Below are 12,147 nucleotides of genomic sequence, written 5' to 3' on the forward strand. Positions count from 1 at the left end.
AAGTAAGATGTTGGTGGTAAGCAGTATGACTATTATCGCCCACAACTCTTTGTGTTCTACTCGTGCATATATCATCTACCCATAGACCTGGCTCGGATGCCACTGTTGGGGAACATAGTAATTCAAAGTTTTCCGACGAACATGCAAGATCTATCTAGGAGATGCATAGCAACGAGATGAGAGAGTGTGTCCACGTAGCCTCATAGACCGAAAGCAGAAGCATTTAGTAACATAGTTGATGTAGTCGAACGTCTTCACGATCCAACCGATCCAAGTAACGAACGTACGGCACCTTCGTGTTCAGCACATGTTCAGCACGATGACGTCCCCTCGTGCTCTTCATCCAGTTGAGGACAAGGGAGAGTTCCGTCAGCACGACGGCATGGTGATGGTGATGATGAAGTTACTCGGCGCAGGGCTTTGCCTAAGCACTACGACGATGTGACCGAGGTGTAAAACTGTGGAGGGTGCACCGCACACGGCTAAGAGATTGTTTTTTGTGCTATGGGGTGCCCCCTGGCCACGTATATAAAGGAGGGAGGAGGAGGCCGATGGCCAGGAGGGGTGCGCCATAGGGGGAGTCCAACTAGGATTCCGAATCCTAGTTGGAGCCCCTTCCTTTTCCAAGAGGGGGAGAGAGGGAAGGAGGAGGAGAGGGAGAAGGAAAGAGGGGGGCGCCGCCCCCTCCCTAGTCCAATTCGGACCTGCTATGGGGGGCGGCCACCCTTGCGGCCCTACTATCCTTTCCACTAAGGCCCATGAAGGCCCACTACTTCCCCGGGGGGTTCCGGTAACCTCCCGGTACTTTGAAAAATACCTGAATCACTCCGGAACCATTCTGGTGTCCGAATATATCCTTCCAATATATCAATCTTTACCTCTCGACCATTTCGAGACTCCTCATCATGTACGTGATCTCATCCGGGACTCCGAACAAACTTCGGTCAACAAATCACATAACTCATAATACAAATCGTCATCGAACGTTAAGCGTGCGGACCCTGCGGGTTCAAGAACTATGTAGACATGATCGAGACACATCTCCGATCAATAACCAATAGTGGAACCTGGATGCTCATATTGGCTCCTACATATTCTACGAAGATCTTTATTGGTCAAACCGCACAACAACATACGGTGTTCCCTTTGTCATCGGTATGTTACTTGCCCGAGATTCGGTCATCGGTATCATCATACCTAGTTCAATCTCGTTACCGGCAAGTCTCTTTACTCGTTCTGTAATGCTTAATTCTGTAACTAACTCATTAGTCACATTGCTTGCAAGGCTTATAGTTATGAGTATTACCGAGAGGGCCCAGAGATACCTCTCCGATACACGGAGTGACAAATCCTAATCTTGATATATGCCAACCCAACAAACACCTTCAGAGACACTTGTAGAGCATCTTTATAATCACCCAGTTACGTTATCACGTTTGATAGCACACAAGGTGTTCCTCCGGTATTAGGGAGTTGCATAATCTCATAGTCTGAGGAACATGTATAAGTCATGAAGAAAGTAGTAGCAATGAAACTGTAACGATCATAATGCTAAGCTAACGGATGGGTCTTGTCCATCACATCATTCTCCTAATGATGTGATCCCGTTCATGAAATGACATACTAGGGACACTATGTATTGTCTATGTATTCACACATGTACTGAGTTTCTGGTTAATACAATTCTAGCATGAATAATAAACATTTATCATGATATAAGAAAATATAAATAACAATTTTATTACTGCCTCTAGGGCGTATTTCCTTCACTGAGATATTAATAGTGGAAAATCCGAAGTTTTTTGGCATCCCGGATGGGATTCGGGATGTCACGAGGAGCTCTGGAATAGTCCAGAGGTAAAGATTCATATATATAAAGTTGTTATCGGGGTTCCGGAAAAAGTTCGAGTTTTTTCAGTATTATACCAAGAAGGTTCTAGAAGGTTCCAGAGTGAGGCCCACCTACATGGGGGAGCCACATGAACGTGGGTAGTGGGGAAAGTCCCCACAACCCTGGTCTAGGCGCACCAAGGAAGGGATAAGATCAGGATCCCTAAAAGGGGGGGGTAGCGATCGATGGGGAAGGAAAGGAGGGATTTCCTTCCTCCCCCTTTGACCAACGACCCTAGGGCCTTGGAGGGCAAGCCACCAACCCCCTCCACGCCTATATAAAGGTGGGGAGGCGTTGGGTGCAGGCCCCCTTCGACCCTTGCCCGTTACCTCTCCCAACTCCTCCCATGTTTCACCGGTACGCGCTTGGCGAAGCCCTGCCTAAATTCCGCTGCCACCACCACCAACATGTCGTCGTCTTGGTTCATATCTCATCTACCTCCTCTCCCTCCCTTGTTGGATCAAGAAGGAAAGTACGCCGCCGAGCCGTACGTGTGCTAAACTCGGAGGTGTCGCACGTGCGGTACTTGGATCAGATTGGATCTCGATGCGAGTACAACTACACCAACCACGATCTCTATATCGTTAACGCTTTCGGTTTACATGGGTATGTAGACACCACTCTCCTCTCATAGATGTGCATCTCCTAGATTGATCTTGGTGAGCGTATGAATTTTTTTTGTTTCCCATGCAACGTTCCCCAACACCCAGCCGCTGACCTTCCTCCCCACCCTTGTCCCTCGTCCGCTGCCACAATGGTTGGGACCTCTTCTGGCTGTGGAGGCAGTTGCCGCCATAACACCCCACCGAAATCAATGTTCCTGAACAATTGGTGCCTCTGGTTGGTGGCCTCTGCCCCATATCGTTGTCTGCAGACACGTCCATGTGTGTCCATGAACATTTGATGTTGTCTATTTTGGTGATGCGCATTCGAGTTGCCACTAAAATCCTAAGTAAGCTTGGGTAAGCTTGCAAATCATAAATTAAATGTAGATAAAAGATACCTGATAAAAGAACCATAATTTCCTGAATAGAGGGCCTTCAATATGGAATTGGTGCTCCAATTGAGCGACCATTCCCTGATAATCCTATTATTAAAAGAACTAGACTTAATAGTGTTGTGCCAAATTCATAGAGAAGAATCAATAGTTTTTACTTGTTTGTGAAAGGGCCTAAGGCCATATATTAAGCATCACAAGTCCTCACAAACACATCCATACAGAAAAAGAAAATAAAATTTATATTCTTGGGGTGTTGAAGTCTTGTTCCTCCTGCATCCATGGGTGGTGTGCCGTGAGCCTCGATGCTAAACCTTTTAAAACCTAGGAGCTTGTAGAAGCAATGACTGAAAAGTCATCAATGCAGACTAGGAGAAGCTGCCAACCGTGATCTGTGAAGTAAATTACCGCACCGGAGAAGAAAACGCCAACAGCGACATGTAGAAGCTCCTAAGACCACGAAAGTCGGGCGAATCTAGATGGATCCACTGGAAACGTAAGCCGACCGGACCCCGAAAGACCTGTCGGAGACACAGCTACACACGTCACTCTGTCGGTGATAAACACACCAACGAAATGGGGAAAGAGTAGGGAGAACGTTACTTCTACATTGGAACAGTGACATCAGCTCGCGGCTCCAAACCAAACTCCAAGACTCCCAAAAGAAAACCTAGAAAAAACACCCATGCCTCCGCACGAATAGTCTGGGTCTGATGTTGAGCTCGCCGCCGCTAGGACCATGCACTGACTCCCTCTTCTCTGATGACCTAGCCAGGTCGAGCCACCATGGAAGATTGTCGTGTAGGATGGCCAACGCCGCCGTCGAGCACCACCTGACGAAGACCGCCACTTGAGCACACGAAACTACTTGGCAAACGATGGAGTGCTGAACGAAAATCAGATGACACTAGTGATCGAGGGATGTAGCCCAATAAAAGACATTGATACATGGCTACAATTTGTGTCGTCCAGACATCGGCCACAATTTATCGGCCATGTAGCAGTGCTCCTCGAGTAGGCATCTCCTTCACAATCCCGCAACAACCCTCACTCCTCCATGAGTAGGTTGCCCCCAATCAGCACCTCCCTGCCGCCATCGGCGCTGCACGGGCTTTGCCTAGCGACACGCCCCAACGTCAATGAGAGGGGAAGTAGATGGGGCGGCGGCTAGGGTTTCGGTCATAGCCTTGGAGTAGGGGGAAAAGAAAGAACATTTTTTTTTAGAAAAACCAATACCGTCGGAGAGCTTTTTGGAGAACAATGTACTGGTAGTCAAGTCAGTGGATTATCTCAGCAGCAATAAATTTATGTAAATACTTTTCACGTCACAATACAAAAATGAAGGGATATCTATAGTACGTCGTATTACACATTGGCCGCTGCTATAAGTTTAAGTACGATCAAAATTCGTATGATTTTCGTAAGATCAGACTGATCTGGTGTTATAGGCCCAACCTCGGGAAACGGGCCTGTCTCTTGTATGGGAAAACATCGTACATAAGGCAGTATCGTTGATCCAAAGGTCTTTGCTTCGCTGCATAGCAATCGCCAAAATTTTCCAAAATTTCCTTAATTTCCAATAGTACAATTGGAGATATGTTCGCTACAAATAGTACACAAATGTACATCTATAACATCCCCTTCAACTATACTACAATGATCTAATGCATCTTGTAAAAATATATTATCAAAATATACATAAAAATAATTGACCAGCACAAAGGTAAGAAACTTCTCGACAAATAAAAAGTGATAATTCACGTGCAGACTCTTTTTACCATAAAAGAACAAACATATTGATGGTGGCCTTATTCTTGGAGCATTTCTTCAATTACTCCCTCCGTTCCAAATTACTCGTCGCTAAAATGAATGTACCTAGAACTAAAATACATTAGATAAATCCGTACGTGCGACAAGTAATTCGGAACGGAGGGAGTACTTGAGAAAGCAAAGTTACATAGTGTCATGAATTCCATTTCAATACTTCACAAAAAAAAAAGGAATTCCATTTCAATCTCTACATACTTCCTCCACATAGCTTTGTACAGGTTGAAAGGAACATCAAGCCATGGTTCATATTTCCATTAAGGTGCAGCACTGCATCACCACAGATCACCAAGGGCTGATGCTTGGATTATACTCAAGGCCCATCTCATGCCATGATTTATCAAGCGGCTTAGCATTGCCAAAGAATGTCATCAGCCCTGATGGTAGAAGAGATGTTGGACCACGGAATGCCCCATCCTCATTCTGCCATGAGAATATTGAGTCATTCCTATAAGCATGTGATATGTAAAATTTCCCTATCAACTTAAAATATGAGAAAAGAGCAACCTGTCAATTATCCATATCTATGGTCTATGGCCTTGATATGCTAATGCAGATTCAGAACGGAGCCCATTTAAAAGAAAGCGATTTATCCCATTTTACCTTTATGCTTCTGAGATAATAAAATTGCAAAGATAAGTAATAAGCTCCTAGTCGAAATACTTGATCTTTAGTTAGTTTGTGAGTCCTATATGGAAGGACCTGTACTTCATTGCAAGACAAGCAATAAGGATCTAAGTAGTAGCATACGTGCAGTGCATACACTTTGTTATTTGCTCTTCTTATGTTCCAAACTTCCACTCACGTGAGCAAAAAGTATTTCACTGCCTTATGCCAGTAGTTCAGTGCAAATTTTGCTGCTCGTTCGTGATTGCGACCTGAACAGAGTAAGAAAATTATCGGTTCAGTGCATGGATGGATCGATGGAAACACACTAGCTAATGAAATGAATAAGTAATCACATTAGCAAGCATATGTGTTCTGGAATTGTAAAAACATAGCATCTACTCCCTCTGTCCCAAAATTCTTGTCTTACATTTGTCTAGATAAGGATGAACCTAATACTAAAACGTGACTTGATACATCCGTATTTAGACAAATCTAAGACAAGAATTTTGGGACGGAGGGAGTACATAAGAAACAATTTCAGAGAGAAGAAAATTGATTCGGGCAAGTGTATCTTTGGATATTTCATTATCCACATACACCATTTTAGTATTAATGCCCATGCTGTGTACATCATCCTGACGCACGGGTGCGCTACGACCAATGCAATTACTGTTGGAGGACCATACATTCATTGGCAAACAGTTAAAGATCTGGCACTCACAATGTGTTCTTGCTGATAGTAACTGAAGCAAATAAAACATCCAGATTCTTCTATAGACAAGTAGATTAAGCAAAAAAACTCTATGTAATACTTGATGCCATAAGCATGGGTTCAGGAAGTTAACCCATATGTTCAGAATAGGAACTACAGAGCATGCAAACAGCTAGCTGAGCTAGGCTCCTCGACGCGCAAATTGGTTTCATGAGGTTGAACAGGGTCTGGAGGAGGACCACGGTGAGTTAGAAAAATCTATGATCTGAAAACCCACTTTATTCCAGCCCCTTCGTTTGCACATTTAAAATACTCCCTCCGTCCCAAAATTCTTGTCTTAGATTTGTCTAAATACGGATGTATCAAGTCACGTTTTAGTATTAGGTTCATCCTTATCTAGAAAAATGTAAGACAAGAATTTTGGGACAGAGAGAGTATATAATTTTAGATACATCGATTAAATGTTCATTCCATGTTGTCACAAACACACGGTTGGCTCCCTGTAGGCACTATAGGCTCCAGTTCGTTCCTTTCTGTTGATACTTATTTTCTTACAATCAGTACCCATACTTACTGGTTGTTTCACATGTTTTGCATAATTGGTACTTATTGATTGGTCCGAAAAGTCTGGGTTCCCATAAACAGTTGTGAATGGGAATGTCTCATTTGTTTCCTGCTCCATCAGAAATACAGTGGAAAATGCAATCAATACACATGAATGTTTTGTTGATGCAAGCGTAGTATGTGAAATATCACTACAGTTTACCTCCCTGTAGTTAACTGTGATCTATAGACCTTAATAGAAATGCCCTGATTCTAATTATGGTTTCCAGCTATTGGCTGGTTCAATCGATCCAAGTTGTGTGTATTGTACAAACTCCAAGTAAATGTGTGAGCGAAGCTTGTCACCAATCCAAGTCTGGGTCCCTATGTAAACAAATTCTTGTAAATGTGTGAATAACTGATGAGAGCTAAAAAAGAACAGTGACTATTTTTTTTTAGAAAACAAGTTATTGGCCCCATATTCCCCTCTATCTTTTTTTTACCTTGCTTCTACTAATAAAAACCACTCTATGTATTCCCAAATGGTTGTTTCCACGTAAACAGTTCAACTGTGCACTCTGATCTTTTCCTAAAACATCGCCTATTGGCAAAAGGATTGCATTCAGAGAAATCACATTCACAACACCCTGATTAGACAATCATCTCCATCAATGTATGACCAACCATCGTGCAAGGCACCTACAATTTACTCTCTTATTATCACAGCATAGAAAATCATGCTCGTGCAAACAACATTATACATGCAGATAATAAGCAGAGTAAGCACATAGAAAATGACAGTCATCCACACTCCCCAAAGTAAGCAGGCAGTTAGCATAAATAGCTAGTCATTGATCATAATTTAGCTAATCTAGTCAGCATAAGTGAGAACAATATTAATCCGCGATAACAACACAAACTCAATTGCAACTGAATCAGAGCCGACACAACACGGGCCAGATCAAATAATTTCATGGTGATATTGTTTAGAGCGAGCGTTTTTTCAGTGGAATAAATGATTCATCGGGAGCGAAATTTTGGGATGCCTGCACATTGTACTATTTTAGGACGACGTAGTAGATAAGTCATAATATAAATAGAAGTGGCAACTGACAAGAAAACATACTTAAATACTTAAATACATAAATAATGTCAATGACTCGCCAATTAAAGTACCAATCAAGCCGTTGTATAGGGTGCTCTAATATTCTTGTGTATACCACAGCTAGATGACTCCATGCTTGAAAGTGATTCTTCATACTTGATGTACTACTCATCCCACAATGTTTCGGAACCATAATCTGTTCCAACATATGCCAAAACCCGATCAAATAGTCTGTAGAAAAAAACAGTGGGTTTAGTTGCTGATGAAAGAATGAAATAATCAATCCTCAGATAAAGAATACATTAGATAATTCCAGAAACACTAAATGAATGAAGGCTTGTACGATCAAACAGTGAAAGCTACATTTGCATCAAAGGAGGACTCTATTTTTCTTGATAGATCTATACTTCAGTACTTTGTATAGCACAAACATGTGATCTCCAAATTGGCCACTTAGTTAATGCACTAAATGACTAATGTTGGCTATATGAAAATACTTATACTCCCTCTATCCAGGTTTATAGGGCATGAGCGGATTTTTTACGTCCTCGACAATTTGACTAACGAAACATGTGTATATGCCACCAAAAGCATATCACTGGATTTGTATTCGAATGAAGTTTATAGACATACTTTCGGTGGCATATAGCACGTTGAGGACCTAAAAACCTGCGCACACCCTACAAACCCAGATGAAGGGAGTACAGATTATAGCTGCTACAAAAAGGAAAAGGTCAAACAGATGATGTACTTCATGGAGAGAGATTAGTCATTACAACTAACAGACATGCATGGAGTCTAAGAACACACTGCCTATGCCAAAATTTGAATATATGCAACGTTGCCATGACCTACACTATCACAAGGACTGCGAATATACAGTGCTATATTATAAAGCATTTCATCAAGCATTCCTGTTCAGGTGCTAAGTATTGTAAAATCAACGTCATGTATTCCTATACAGCCTAAAATGCAGTGGTTAACAAAAGTCAAGACACAAAAAGAAGTTAAAAACTTCATCAGAATAGTTTGGGTATTCAATTGCTACCTTCTGATGACATCTGGGTCATTGTATGTTGAAATCGCAAACTGACAATAATTACACCATATGTCCACTGAATAAGTAACTGCAAAAACTGCCCATTCATACACCTCAAAAACTTTATTGACACCATCTAGACAGCCTTCATGATCTGCATATTTCTTCCAATAGCCAAAGCACAGAGGGAACTCCGCAAGGAATGCATCATACACTTTCCGCATTTTCAATATCTTGCTCTGAGCAGGAATACACAAAAATATGGCATTAGCATAAACTTGTTTATCGTTAAAAATCCATTTTATTTTATTAGCCAAACAGATCAAATTTATATCTAGTGTTGTTCACTAAAACACGAATAAGGACAGATTGACAAGACTACAGTAGGACAATGATGAAACTACTACAGGGAACAAGGCCCATGAAGTCAAACAGAAAATATACTGGGATCCTACAAGACAGAGGAATGTAGAAAGAAAATGTGCTAATCAAAACAAGTGAGCGAGTGACCATCCATGCATAACAAAGATTGGCATGACTTTGTGGTCTACAAGATACATATCGATTGCATATGACCAAAGGATTATGTAACACATGTGGGAACAAAAGGAGGATAAGCTGCTTAAAATTATGACACATCCATACAACAAGTTGCAAAAAGGAGAACAATGCACTGTATGGTAAGGCAACAGTTTCAATTTCACCTCAGCAATCCTCTCCGTCTCTTCAATAAGTGCGGTCCAAGCATCAAAGTCTAAGCAATCCACGGTGACAGCATCCCATAACCTAGCCTATTCCACTGAAGCCACAGCTGCGGAGGAGAAAGCAACAGCATATTAGCAACAAAGTAGCAGGCAGGCAACGAAACCAGATAGAGAAGGCTTCTGCCCCGGCAGCATTACCATCCTCGTACAACTACTCGGGGACCATGGGCTCGGCCATCTCGGCGGCGGCGGCGCCGTTCTCCATGGCCCCCGCCGCCTCGCCAGAGGTCCCGTTCAGCGAGGCGTGCTCGGCCGGGTACGCGGATCCGTTGGCTGCCTGCGCCCCGTCGTACGGGGCGCCCCCCGGGAGATAGCGGGAGTGGCGGTGGGAGAACCTCGGCCGGGTCGCTGCCCAGACCCGCCCCGCGGCGTCCAAGGGCGGCGGTGGGGGTGGGGGGAGCCCGGACGGGTCGCTGCCCAGACCCGCCCCCGCGTGCCCGTCGGGGTTCTCCATCCCCGCGCGCCCGTCGGGGTTCTCCATCCCCGCGCGCCCGCGAGTAGCGGTTCGGGCTGGTGTGGTGGAGGCCGGAGTGGGCGGCGGCATTGAACCGTTGGTCCTCGGCGTCCGGCAAGGCCCAGTACGTTGTCCCGGCATGGAAGCGGAGCGGCAGGGGAGGAGGCGCGTGGCGGCTTGGCGTCGCGTGAGGGTCGTGGATCACCTTCTGCTTCTTCATCTTCCCCATGAACCCCACCATCATCCTTCCTACTCGCTCTCCCAGGAAATCCTCTACCTCAAATCCCATGGATTCCTAGCGGGGGTCACTCGAATCGACCGCTGGTTGCTCGGATTGGGTGCCGGCGGGCTTGAATATTGCAGGAGGTTGGAGACCGAGGAGGCTCAGGGTGGCACCGGAGAAGATTGGGGCAGATGGAGAGGGGAAGGAGGGCGGCAAACGGCCTGGGAAGAAGACCGGCCGCGCATCCGCGCGTGGTGGTGGCGGCGGCGCCGTACTGGTGTATTTCTTTTCGTAAATGTTAACGTCCATACGTGTGCGTATGGGCGTTTGCATCTCGTCTACACGCGTGGATCCGCGTCCGTTCGTAAGCGCACGAATCTTGGCATGTTTCTAGTGTCACGTAGGACTGGACTGGTGTGTAGGCGTTCACCCGGTCGCCCACACGGTCGTTTCACCACACGAGAGGGGCTGGTGTGTGGGCGAGATGCAGTTCACCCACACGCCATTTTGCACGCACGCACAAGGGCTAGTGTGTGGGCATTTGCCATCTCGCCCACACGTCCGTCTCCTCTCCCCACCCAAGTTGCTAGTTGGCATGTGTTTTGCAGTGCACATGGCAACTGCCTCTAGTGTGCTTTATAAGAATGTGGCAACTCTCTTTTTTACCCGAGTTGTCATGTGTTTTGCAAGGTACACGGCAATGCCTAGTGTGCACGTAAGAGATGGCAACACTCTTTTACCGAGTTGCCATGTGTTTTTGCATGGTACATGGCAACTGCCCTAACGTGCACGTACATGACAACTGCCCTAACGCGCACGTAAGCAGATGGCAACTCTTCCTTTTACATGGCAACTGTCCTAGCATGCTTGTGAGCACATGGCAACTCTCTCAACTGCCTAGTGTTAGTATGTGGCAACTCCTAAAGTTTTGAAATCACGTCAACTACATTAGATCAGACCATACATGGCAACTGCAGTTGAGCAACCATGGCAACTGCAGTTGTCCGACATGACAACCGTAGTTTAACGACATGGCAACTGCAGTTAAACGAACATGGACGAGGGTCTGGACCATGGCAACTGCGGGCGCGCGGCGACTGTCACGCGCGGCGTGCGGGACCAGGAGGTATGCGGCCTGACATACGTGCATGTGGGCGTTATCAACTTCGCCCACACGCACGCGTATGAGAGGGATCGGGAGGGAAAAAAATAGGTGTGTGGGCATTACTTGTTTTGCCCACACGTAGATGTGTGGGCTGTTCCTTTTATACACCACATAAAATGTGTGGGCGAACTCCCTAACACCCACACGTGTGGCACTTATCGGCGTCCTTTCTTTTTACAGAACTGCTCCCCCGTGCGTCAGCCGAGCCCACGAACGAACGAAACATTTTTCACCATTGACCACTTAATGACTTATTAAAGTACCGCGGGTTAATTACCTAAAACGACAGAGACTACTTTGAAAAAATGCGGCGACAGTAATAGGTGCATTATTATTACGTAAGGGCCAGTGATAAGCGTCGGCCGACCGGCCCAAATTTCGGTCGGTCTCCCCGCAAAAATATGGCTCCAACAAAAAAATCAAAGAGAAGGTAGTAGCAAAAATAAAAAACGATGGTAGCAAAAAATTAAGGATCGTGGTAGCATGAATTGGAGTGTTTCCAGTAAAAAGATGAATCCAGCAAAGGGAGGGTGGTAGAAAAAAATCAAAGACCATGGTAGCAAAAAATGGTGTGGTTCCTGCAAAAAGATGGATCCAGCAAAAAAATCAAAGAGAGAGTGGTAGCAAAAATCGAAGACCGTGGTAGCAAAAATTAAAGACCCTGGTAGCAAAAATTGAAGCAAAACAAAAACCAGTTATAGCAAAAAAATCCTCGTTTGCAGCTCCCGCCGAGGCCGATTCCAGCATCTCATCCGCTCGTTCGCGTGTTGCAGCCGCTCCAGCATAGGTGGAGGCGGCGCTCGCCGGAGCAACCCGAG

The 12,147-nt window shown here is 45.0% G+C and overlaps 1 pseudogene; it reads right to left on the reverse strand.

Annotated features, from left to right (window-relative positions):
- Positions 1-4,561: 4,561 nt before the first annotated feature.
- Positions 4,562-10,440, reverse strand: LOC119364796 (annotated as a pseudogene).
- Between the last annotated feature and the right edge of the window lie 1,707 nt (positions 10,441-12,147).

The sequence above is a fragment of the Triticum dicoccoides genome, chromosome 2B (assembly GCF_002162155.2).
Source record: "Triticum dicoccoides isolate Atlit2015 ecotype Zavitan chromosome 2B, WEW_v2.0, whole genome shotgun sequence".
Classification (NCBI taxonomy): Eukaryota; Viridiplantae; Streptophyta; class Magnoliopsida; order Poales; family Poaceae; genus Triticum; species Triticum dicoccoides.